The 12,864-nt window shown below is 33.3% G+C and overlaps 1 pseudogene; it reads right to left on the bottom strand.

Moving 5' to 3' along the window:
- The window catches only part of LOC149528770 (UDP-glycosyltransferase 79A2-like), an 84,065-nt pseudogene that overhangs the window by 35,232 nt on the left and 35,969 nt on the right, over nucleotides 1-12,864 (bottom strand).

The raw sequence follows: 12,864 nt of genomic DNA, 5'->3' as shown, positions 1-12,864 counted from the left end.
TAAGGGCAACCCAACATGCAACCTCATGCTCCTTGCACGCTCCATTATAGTTTTGTTCATCCATTCAGCCACTCCATTTTCTTGTGGAGTCTTTGGAATAGTTTTTTGTTTACGAATACCATTAGTGGAGCAATAATCTTTAAATTCATGACTGCAATGCTCAACACCATTATCAAATCTGAGATATTTTAATTTCTTACCAGTCTCATTTTCAACCAAGCATTTCCATTTCTTAAAAGTTTGAAATACATTAGATATCTATCTAAGGAAATAAATCCATACTTTTCTAGTTGCATCATCAGTAAATGTATCATAATAATGAGAGCCACCAAGGGAACACACTTGATCCAGTCCTCATACATCAGTATGCACAAGCTTTAATTTTTTTCTTTTATTTTCTATCCCATTCTTTGCAGAACTCACTCTATTTTGTTTTCCATACACACAACTTTCATAAAAATCCATATTAACACATTTCAAACCTGGTAAATATTTATTTGAATGAAGTACTTTTATACCTTTCTCACTCATGTGCCCAAGTTTGTTGTGCCATAGTATTGTATCAAAATCTACAATAGCTACTTGTTCTCCCTGCTCAACTATAGCAATTGTTCTTGAACATTCATGTTTCTCTAAAACAATTAAAGTAGAGGGAACAATATGACCTGTACAAAGATATAAAGTGTCTACTTTCACACCTTTTCCTACTACAAGTAATCCTTTTGAAACCTTCCAATTTTTATTATTAAAAGTAACTATACAACCCTCATCTCAAAGTTGCCCTTCTAAAATTAAATTCCTACTCAACCTTGGAACATGTCTTACCTCATGTAGTAGCCAATGATTCCCATTCTACAACTTAATATTAACTTTTCCCTTTTTCAAAAGTCTAACAAGATTTATTATCCCCCAAATAAACAAGCCCAAAATTCCCTTCGACATAATGAATAAAATAACCTCTATAAGGTGTAGCATGAAATAAAGCACTAGAATCTAAAATCCATGAATCATCAACACTTTCTAAAGATAGAAGCAAAGCATCCTCTTCGGATTTGTTACTTACCAGATTTGCTTCCTTGTCTCCATCTTGTTTATATCCTTCATATTTCTTTCGACTCCAATAATCTTTATTTTTATGCCCTAGTTTTCCATAGTACCAGTAGTCATTCAGTCCTGTCTATTGAGACCTCCTCCCTTTTGATTTTTCTCTTGATTTTCCATAATTTTCAAAATTACTTCCTCTCTTAGTTGTTCTATCTCAACTTTTTTTCATTAAAAGCACTTTCTAATGTAGATCCACCTGAGGATTTCCTATGAGTTTCCTCACTCTAAATAACATCACTCACATCATCAAATTTCAGGGTACTAGATCAAGAAATATAATTAATCATAGCCATTACCAAGCCATTCTATCTTTCAAGCAAAGAACACAAAATCAAGAGATCCCTAATTTCTTTACCAAAATCAATACCAATAGAAAATAACTAACTAGCAACAATATCAAACTCATTTAAATGATCTGCAACAGATTCACCTTCTACCATTTTTATATTAAATAAATGCTTCATAAGAAATACCTTGTCTGAAGTAAAGGACTTTTCGTATAGTTTTTCTAGGGTTTCCATCAACTCTTCCATCATCTTTGATTTTCTAATGTTAAATTTCAGTGATGGATCCAAGCATAATTAAATGTTGTCAAGTTCTTTTCTATCTAAAATCTCCTAGTCCTCATCTGACATAGTTTCTTATTTTTTGGATTTTCCCTCCAATGGCTTTCATAAATCCTTTTGATAAAGATAGTCCTCAACTTGCATCTTCCATAAGTGAATGTTTTTCCTATTAAACTTCTCCACCTTTAGCTTACCCTTTTTTTCCATTGCTCCCACTCAACCGTGAGACTCCTACCCAACTATGAGACTTTGCTACAATGGATAACTAAAAACAACCTCACTCTAATACCACTTTTTAGGATTAAACCTTATACATAAATAAAAATTACATATGAATATTAAAAAAATATTAGAAAATAATAGATCACATAGAGAAAAGCACAAGACACCAAGATTTAATGTGGTTCACCCAATCCCTAGCCTACGTCCACCAAATAGTAAGTTTGATATTATTATGATCTAATGACCACAAACTAACAATCTCTCACTTAGGGACTAATCAGACTCCACACTAGAAAACACAAAATGGATAATTGAAATTGATGAAATGATTATTACCAACTTAGAAGGGAAAAAATAAAAAAGAACCATTTGATTATGGGATTCAAGACTATATAAGATGTTTTTTGACAACAAGACAGTGGTGGAGCAATGTCAACTTTTTTTACACTTATTAAAGATGCAAAAGATGATACCTATTCTTTTCAAATTGAATATTTGTATAAAAAAAAATTGGGAAGGAATGCCATTATTGTGAAGAATATTTTGAGTACTCTCAATAGCATTGGAAAATATAGTAGGGAGATGGATAGGAGAAATGTTCGAAGGGTTATTATAACCTCTTTGGTAAGTCATCATTTGAGAAAGGGTATATATACAAGACAAACTTGTATTGACTTGAACCTAAATCATACTACTTTTAGAAGAGGACTTAGTAGACAAGAGAGAATTGATGATCCATTTCAAAATGAAACATAAGCTTTTGGTGGTAGACTTCCACATTTTGATAAGAAGGTATTCGATGATTTGGAGGAAGAAATTACACAATTTTGGCTTTCTAGCTCAAGAGTATCACCTAATGCTAAAGATGTGTTAAAGTTGAGAATTGGCATCAGAGACCATGTGCCACATCCTAAATGTTATTTGGAAATAAGTCAAACTATGTTGCTAAATTTTTTTAAAGAGAGTCATTAAATATTGCATGTATCATAAAGGGCTTTTGAATATTTGAAGCCATTTTATTGTGTGCCACTTAAATTCAAAATACATGTTGCAAATATCATGTGCATTTTTCTATGCACCATGAACTATTTCACTCCATCTGTTCTACTTTGCATAGTAAAGAAATGTTGGAGAATTGTGGTGCTAGTGATCTTCCAAAATTATTAAGAGACTTGCCAGATCAATTTTTATTTCATAGGGTTGATGGTTGTTTCTTTTATAGAAATGCTTTCTTAAATGAGAAGTGTTTAGAATGTGGTGGCTTATCTAAGTTTGTCACATGTTTTCATAAGGGGTGCAAACAAGATCTTGGGAAGACAATAGTAAAAAAAAAGTATAGAAAATAGTGAAATATACCTTGAAGAGTAGGCGTGACAGCTCTAGATGTGAATTGGTTGCAAAAGAAATCAATGTGATTAGTTTTATTTCATATTTCAAGATAAATCTTTTCTAGAAGTATGCAAGACATAGTGATAGGTCTTAGTAGTTGGATCAATAATTTAGAATGTGTAAGAAAACTTTTGCTATTGGCACTATTATATTAGGTGTTGACTTTGTTGAGAACTACACATTGCAGCCTCAAAATGAGACACAATCTCAGTATTAGAACTCTATTCAGATTTTTATTTTTGTCCACATAACATATAGTCATGCCCTTGATAGTGTGAAAGAGAATCAAAAGATTATTAGAGAGTACCATTTTTATATGAGTAATGATAGATCTCACTCTCATGAGTTTGTGCAACATTGTTTCAATAATTATTTTGATTTCTTACAATAGCATGCAATTGTTATGAGTAGATATATCATTTGGTCAGATAATTGCACAGGTCAATTCAAGAATACTCACATGTTTTATTGGTTGTGTAAGATGCACACAGAGAGGGGGGTGTCTCATATTTAGATTTTTCTTGAGTCCAGCCATGGGAAAGGGGAACAGGATGGAGTAGGGGCATGTGTGAAGAGAGATCTAGTTAAGGAGCAATTGAGGATTTCAAGAGTAGAGCTTCTTGATTCTCATATCATTGTTGATTGATGTAGTTCAACATTATCACAAGGGAGACTCTTGATTCAGTAGTATGCAAGTTCTTTTGGTTTATAAAGGAATCATCCATATGTGATAAATTAGATTGTGCTACATTGAGAGACTCATCAAAAATACATTCATGTTGGAGCATTGATTGTAGTACATGGACCATCTGAACATGATAGCTAGCTTTCTTTTGTCTTAGTTATTTTTAGTGTGATTGGGATCTTTATGAGTTGAGTGAGTAGGTGGACACATGGGATCCACATTATCTTACTCCATTGTCTATCATAACCTCTATCATAAATGATGACATGGATAGTTCACTTGAGCATAAAAATCTATCAGATCTTCTTCAGCCAGGACTTGTCTTTGCATTAGTTACACTACAGGGAATGATGAATAATCAGATTATTGGTTAGCACATTGTGTAAGAGGTAAACAAAATCTTGCAAAACCAATCACAAATGATGATGGATTCACATATTATACTAGTTTAGTGGTTGTTTCTGGAACATGGTTGTGGACATACATGGTTAGAAGGAATGAAATTCTTGCATTTGAAGACTATTAGAAACATAGAACAATTGTCATATATTCACACCTTATTATAGCAACAAATGTAAAATTTTTGAAGCATCAAGGAAGACCAAAAGTAAAAGAATATTTTACTATTACTAATGCTGATCATGAAGCCCTATTGGAGACCTAAAATAGAGAGAGGACCCTACTGGAACACAAGAGTAGGTATATTTACTTCTTATGTTATTTTGTTCATAATGATTTGGTGAACTGATAATTATCTTGATTAATAAATTAAGTTAATAATAATTTTTATGATATTGGAATGTAGGTACACCATGAGGAGTAGTTGTGAATGAAGATAAAAAACTAAATAGAAGTAGAATGAAGAAAAAACTATTTTTTTTAACACTACTTTTTTGACACTACTATTTTTGACACTACGATTTTTGGTAGTTGTGTATTGATATAATAATAATGAAACACTTGAGATATTGTAAATTTAAACTTGTTGATTTAATTTAAGGAACAAAGATGATTTTAGTTAATGCAATTTATGTGGAGGGACCTAAAAAATGATGATTTTAATACATACTAACACCAAACTTGCATTGTGTCCAATGCCAAAAACTTGAGAGAGGTAGAATTTTTTTTTTTTACATAATACTAACTAGTGACACCCTTTTTCTGGTTGTGGAGAGCCTCCATCGTTTGCAGCCACCCCATACCAAAGACTCTCCAAGGTGTTATAAGTACGTGTCAAGGTTGATATTCTAAGGGTCATAACTTGAAGCTCATAAGGGATATTGATAAAAAAATGATTTCTATAGGATGGTGATTCTAAGGCCTAAAATATCCAATCTCATTTTGGATAGATCACATTCCATTTAAATTTAGCATAGTGATCTTGCTTGATGACAAAATTGGTAGTGTGCCTCAATTCATAGGTGCATCATAGCATAACTTTGAAACCACTGATCTTGACATTGAATCATTAACAACATTATCTCTAGATGGTTGGGTGAACCCTAGTGACACCCTTTTACTAGCCATGGAGAACCTCCATCATCTTTGGCCACCATATATTGAAGAGTCTCCAAGGTACTTTAAGCGCGTGTCAAGGTCAATCTTTTAAGGGTCATGAATCAGAGCTCGTGAGCACTACTAATGAAATGTCAAATGCTACAAGATGGACATGTCTAGGTCTAAAATAACCTATCTCATTTTCAAGAGATCAAAATCTATTTGGATTTGGCACAATGATCTTTCTCGATGCCAAAATTTGCAGCGTGCCTCAGTTCATAGGTGCATCATAGCGTAACTTTGAAATTGTTGATCTTGAAAATGAATCATTATCACCATTATCTTTAGTTGGGTGGGTGAACCCTAGAAAAACCCTTATTCTAGCCACAAAGAGCCTCCATTGTCCACAGGCACCCTAGACCAAAGAGTCTCCAAGGTGCTCTAAGTGTGTGTCGAGGTTGATCTTCTGAGGTTCATAACTCAAAACTTGTGAGGGCTATCAATGAAATGTAAAATGCTATAGGACAATCATATTGAGGCCTAAAATAATATATCTTATTTTTGAGAGATCACATTCTATTTAGATTCGGCACAATGATCTTGCTCAATGCCAAAACTCGCAATGTGCCTTAGTTCATAGGTGCATCATAGCATAACTTTTAAACCACTGATCTTTGCATTGAATCATTAGTGCCATTAACTCTAGATGGGAAGATAAACCCTAGTGACACTCTTATTCTAGCCACAAAGAGCCTCAATCATTAATGGCCATGTTGTATCAAAGAGTTTCCAAGGTACTCTAAGTGTGTTGACATCGATCTTCTAAGGGTCATAACTTAGAGCTTGAGAGGGCTATCAATGAAAATTTGAATGCTACATGATAGTCATGTTGAGACCTAGAGTAACCTATCTTATTTTTGAGAGATCTCATTGTGTTAGGATTTGACATAATGATCTCACTCGATGTCAAAACTTGTAGTGTGCCTCAATTCATAAGTGCATCATAGTGAAACTTTGAAACCACTAATCTTGGCATTAAATCATCAGTGCCATTAGCTACAAATGGGTAGGTGAACCTTGGTGACACCCTTGTTCTATCCATGGAAAGAATCCATCATTCACAACCACCTCATACCAAAGACTCTCCAAGGTGCTCTAAGTGTGTGTCGTGGTCGCTATTCCAAGGGTCATAACTTAAAGCTCATAAGGGCTATCAATGAAATTTAAAATGGTACATGATAGTCATGCCAAATCTTAAAATAGCCTATCTCATTTTTAAGAGATCGCATTTCATTTGGATTTAGTACAATGATCTCGCTCGATGCCAAAACTTGCAGTCTACCTCAATTCATAGTTGCATCATAGTGTAACTTTGAAACCACTAATCTTGGCATCAAATCATCAGTTCCATTATCTCTAAATAGGTAGGTGAATCCTACTAACACCCTTTTCTGGCCATGGAGAAGCTCCATTATTCATGGCCATCCTGGTGTAGGAGCACCTAGGTGGGCTAGTTTGTACCTAGTTCTTCTATCTTGTCATTTTTTCTTGTAGTGATGCTAGCCACATAACTAGTTATTTAATAAGACCTATTAGGTCCTTAGATAATGTTAACTTAGTTGCTATGTGGGTTTTTTCTCCTAAGTTGTTGTTATGCCTATAGGTTGCTCAACAAGGGTTAGGTTTACCAAAGTGGTAGAAAAGTTGACCAAGGGAAAAAAACCATCTAGTAATGTCTAAATCAACCCAATAGGACCCATTACCAAGTTTGGTGAATGTTTCTAATTAAAATTTTTAAGTTATAGCAAAAATAGCTTAAAATTGCAAAATTTGCAAAATTGCAATTTTGCAACTTTTGAAACATTTTATTGCAAAGTTGAAAATGAGTGCAAAGAGTTATTTAGGGGTTTGAGCATGACCAAAAAAGTTTGGAAACACCTATATAAGTCTATTGATCAGTTTTAGGGGTTGGAAGTGTTTGGATCATACAGTGTACAGTTTGGGCATTGAAATGCATAGGAGCAACTATGTAAATAGAAGTTTTTGGTGTTTTTGTGGATTGAGAACATGGATATTTTTCTTGGAGTATTTATTTTAATATTTATTCTTATTTTATAAGCCTTCAATCAAGGTTTTCTTGTTTGTCTAAGTTCTGTACATAAATTTCTTGTTTTAGACTAGTTTCTTGTAAAAAAATTGCAGCATTTCGATTTCTTGGAATTTTCCTCCTATTCTCATCATAGAAATGGATTTAAAATCTGAGAAATGGGAGGTTACTCACTTTACAGTATTTTTTCAAAAGTAGGTCTCAAGAAAATGAAGGCAACCATTTTTATGGTGATGCCCTAGGCAAGAAAAATGTCTTGGCTAGTGGAAATATGGCTATAACCAGAAACATATTGTGTGTTGGGTGATTGAAAACGTGAAAAAAAATATGGAAAGTGGTAGGTAATGTTCCTATAGTACTCTTGGTGAAATTGGAGATGTTTTTGTGGACTAAAAAGAAGGTTATGCAAGATTTTACAAAACTAGGTTCAAAACCTGCTTCTAGCTTTGGTTTTTGGCCTTTTTGTCTTTTGAGTGTTTGGTATATGGTGGAGGCATAAAAGAGATGGAAACATCTCTATTTTTGAAAAATGGTATTCATATCCCTAATTTTTCATAAACTTTTTATGTGGTTTTTGTGAGCAACACACATCTCCAAGTATTAAAACCCTATTTTCTTAGTTTGTAGTAGTAACACTTTGCCATATTAGTGCATTTGGTTCCAAGAACTTTATTTGGTGGATTGCTTCAATTTGAATCATGAAATTTTATATATTTTTAGATATTTGAAAGATTAACTATGCCTTTGTAAGATTTGTCGCATGCTAAATTTCTAGTTTTGGCATTCTTGAAATGCATTTACAACAAAACTGACTAATGATAGAGGCTGGAAAATAATCAGTAAGAACTTCATTTTGAACTTGTTATTGATTTGAAAAATGCCAAATGACATATGCTCAACATGTTGGAATCCTCTCATGCCATGATAATAGTGTGAGGTGTGAAATGACTTTTCTATGGCTATGATTTTAATGTGCTAACAGTAGCAACTAGTTGAAATTTGTTTGAGATGTTGATTTTTAGTTATTGTAGAGTTATTGGTTGATCCAAACTCATACATATCAATGTCATGATGTTGATGGAAGCCTTGAATCTTTCCTGTATTTCCAAAATGTCATGTGAGTTTGGTAAGCCAAATGTGTAGTAAAGTCTCATAATAGCACTTGTTCTCATTTTTCTTTGTAAAGTTAATTTACTAGGGTGAAGGAGGTGGATCTTAGTTGGATCCAAAGTGGAAGAAGCAAGAAGAAGATAGAAAGATCTTGAAATTGACCTATGGAAGTCCTAAGAAGGACTAGTCAGTGTGAGCAAGCCTTGTAGTACATCACACTCCATACCGAAGAGTCTTTAAGGTGCTCCAAGTGCATCTCAAGGTCAATGTTTTGAGGGTTGTAACTCAGATCTCATGAGGGCTATTGATGAAATGCCAAATACTATAGGACTATCATGTCGAGGCCTATAATAATGTATCTCATTTCCAAGGTGGTCTATGTGCATTTGGATGAGTGAACCATAGTGACATCATAAGGGATTACAGAGATTATTTCAAATTAAACATATATGATAGCATTTCAAATTAAACATTGCATCAAAATTTGATAATAAAGGTTTTTTAAATGTTATTCATAAATTATTGCATTTTAATTTGATATAAAAAACATGATCAAAATGAATGATATTCCATAAACATGAGCAATACACATGATCTATGATAAATTGAAAAATATTATACTAGATTAATATGTATATCATTGTGTAAATAAATGGCAAAAATATATATCAAAATAAATGTATCCATAGACAAAATATGCAAATATATATCAAAGTTCATGTATACATAGACAAATTATGCAAATATATATCAAAATATATAGATCCATACACAAAATGTGGCTGATCATGCCATTGGAATGTGTATAATATCAATGTTTCTATACAAAATGTGGCATATGCCATCTCAAAATGTCTCATGACACATTCTATGAAAACTATACTATCCTAGACTACTAGTGGATGATCAAAATGCAACCTCTTTGCTACACTAGATGGATAGATACCTCCTACATAAACAAAAAAGGAAAACCCAAAGTTAGACTACTAAATTTATATGATTGTATGTATCTAACATTGAATTAATCAAATTCATAATGATATTTTTCTAATGAAAATTTATAGTAAAATTTTATCATAAACACCTCTCTCATCAACCTCCTACACCAGTCGAGAGTCCTCTCATATGTCCTCAGTAATGCTTGAACCTCGTTGATTGTGGCCTATGTATGTTCAAATATGTTTGTCAGATGAATCTACAACTTAAACTATAACATTATAATTTATAGCATGCTAAATTTATAACTTATAATCAAAAATTCAAACTACAACTTACATGTGTCGATTCCTCCCTTAGATATAATGGTTGTGTCACCAAAGATACAAAACTCTGGTGTCCGACCTCTTGTGCACTAGATATTTCCTATGAGATACAAAATAGTAGTTCCTAATATCACAAAAATCAGTTTTGAATTTTTTTATAAAAATAAGGAAAATAAAAGATAAATGATACTTATACATATGATGGGGTCTCACTACAAATGGAAATGCCAGAGGGTCTATGATGTGGAATCTTCCTAGACTCATCACTAGTAGCCATACCCTATACAATAAAGAATGTAATTAAATTTCATTACCACAAAAATTTTACAAGAATGCATCAAAATTTAATCACTTTAAAAGCACCTAATTACCTTTCCCTTCTCAATGGGTTGTGCCTCATCCCCTACACTCTGCCCACCCACTAACTAGTGATATCTACAAGAGAAAATATCAAATAGAAAAAACAATGAGAATACAACATAATGTACCATAGATGTCTCAAGACCAAATGAAATAGCTGAGAATGTGACATTATCAACATATCTAAGCTCCTCCTAAGTCATCAACTAAACATGAATGAAGATCACATACATGTATAAGTCAATATGGGTTAAAAATTAAAATTACTCTATTATAAAGATTAATTTTAAATCACATATGTTGTAACAAAAAAATGTATACATGTACTAACATAGAAGGACTCCATGCCTCTACATGCCCCTCCTCTCTCATGTCAGGGTCTATAGCCTCTATACTTGCATCTTGTGTATTATCCTCGAATACAAACTAACACTCAAAAAGATCACCTATGGGACCCAGATAAATATTCTTGCACAATATGCAAGTATGGGGCACACAAACATGTGATGAGCTCAACAATGATGAACTCGTGCTAGCATAATCAACATAGGGAGGCAACACTAACCTAACCTAGGATATCAATAGGATACTCAATCTATGGATAGCTCTAATATTCTAAGAGCTGGCCTCTGCAATGATATCAGGATGTTGCACTCGAGGAGGGGGTGAGAAATCAATAGGAGGGAAAAAAGTGCTAGCTTTCTTTTGTTGGGAAAAGGGTCTATCCTGAGGAGCTCCTCCTCCTACACCCATGTTGGGCTTCATGCTCCAATTGTTCACCTTGAGGCCCAACACAAATTCAGTATATAATTTTTTAATGAAATAAAATCGCACCTCTAAATTTTTGTGTCGAGGGATGTCAAAAACCATCCACCAATGATCCCAAAAGTTTGCATGCATAGCCTTACTTGTGCACCATTCAATTAATAGTTTGGGCTTTGTGCATTCTACTTGTTTACTAGTTTTTAGGTTTGTAAAAAGGCTAACCATATCATCTATAGTTATATTTAGAGCTGCAACCTCATCATAGTCCAAACCATCATTAAACATGGCATGCATTTGGTCATGCCACTGAAGAGGAGCATTTTGTTCATTGGTAAGTGTTTCAACATTATCCACTATGGTGTTTAACATGGATAACATGGGAGCCAATTGGGGTATAGTATTATATGTGGTTCGCAAAACACACAATTTGGCAAGATTTTTAAATATCAAATATTCAATTTGAGGAGGGTTTTGAAGGGGTAGGGGATCATTTGGTGGATGGTTTTGAGGTGGCACTAGATCATTTGGTGGAGGGTTATGAGAAACATTGTTTCATGCCTCAATATCATCACTTGGATTAGCCATACCTATTAATTTGTAAAACATAATTTCTATTAAAAACAACCTAAATTTTAACAATTTCTATTAAAAAACCTAATTTTTAACAAAATTAATTAAAAACAACAAATTTATAATAATATTCACTCAAAACATTAAAAAATAAATTACCCTTATCATATACTTGTTCCGAAATTAGATACCCAAATAGGAGTCAACTCTCAAATAAAAAAATGCAATGTGAAAAGAGCTCTCAAGGTTTTTTTTTTTTCTTTAAATCAATGTTACATGTTTTGGGTATTTGATTTCATATCGAATACCCAATATAATATCAGTTATCTGATATGAAATCAGATACCTGATAAGGCTTGGTTTTACCTTTTTAGCTTTAGTATTAGGATGGGTGGAAAAAAGTCAAAGCCAATTTTGAAATGCTTTTAGATGTTTTCAAACTCTATTTGTTTCACATTGCCACTTTTTGGCACACCATTATCCTACACATACCCTAGAAGGAAATATAATTTTATTGAATTGCATACTTTAGAAGCTTCCCCCTTTCCAATACAATAATTAGTTGTATTTCTAGAAAATGCATTCTCTAGAAGCTTCTCCCTTGCAATACAATAATTAACTGTGCTTCTAGAAAATTAAATTAATTAAATATAAAGTCACCTTTTAATTTTAATTTATTTAATGACTTTATAAGAAATTAATTGAATGAATTTCTCCTTATTTCTCCTTGTTTCTCCACTTAGCCTTTAGAGAATGTAAAGGCTAAGAGCTCTACTGAGATGCTAAAAAGATGGGGACATTACAACATTGCCTTTGCTGCTATGAGCATTACATCTAACACTCTGGGAAGATATCTTTTGAGGAGACCTAGTTAGTGGAGATCTTCTTTTGAGGAATTATCGAGTACTACATTGCCCACTGATGAGATCTATAGAGTTGCATATATTCCTACCGTAAGAGATATATGTGGCCTCACTAGAGAGCATAGACATATGGAGATGGTGTTGTATCTTCTAGATGATCTTTTACATGCATATTCATGCATCATAGATACATAGGGGATGCCTTTACATAGTTTCACAAACAATTTCATAGAGGTCTATATTTCGAGTGCCCCATGACATGCCATCAAGTCATGCACACCAGAGTACATAACACTCAATATAGGACTTTGCCATTGAAATACCTCAACTAACTGCTAAGGTCCCCTCAGGTGGAGCTACAACA

The sequence above is a fragment of the Cupressus sempervirens genome, chromosome 11, assembly GCF_028749045.1.
Source record: "Cupressus sempervirens isolate cs-2001-9-10 chromosome 11, ASM2874904v1, whole genome shotgun sequence".
NCBI lineage: Eukaryota > Viridiplantae > Streptophyta > Pinopsida > Cupressales > Cupressaceae > Cupressus > Cupressus sempervirens.
This window is presented reverse-complemented; position numbering and strand designations above follow the sequence as displayed.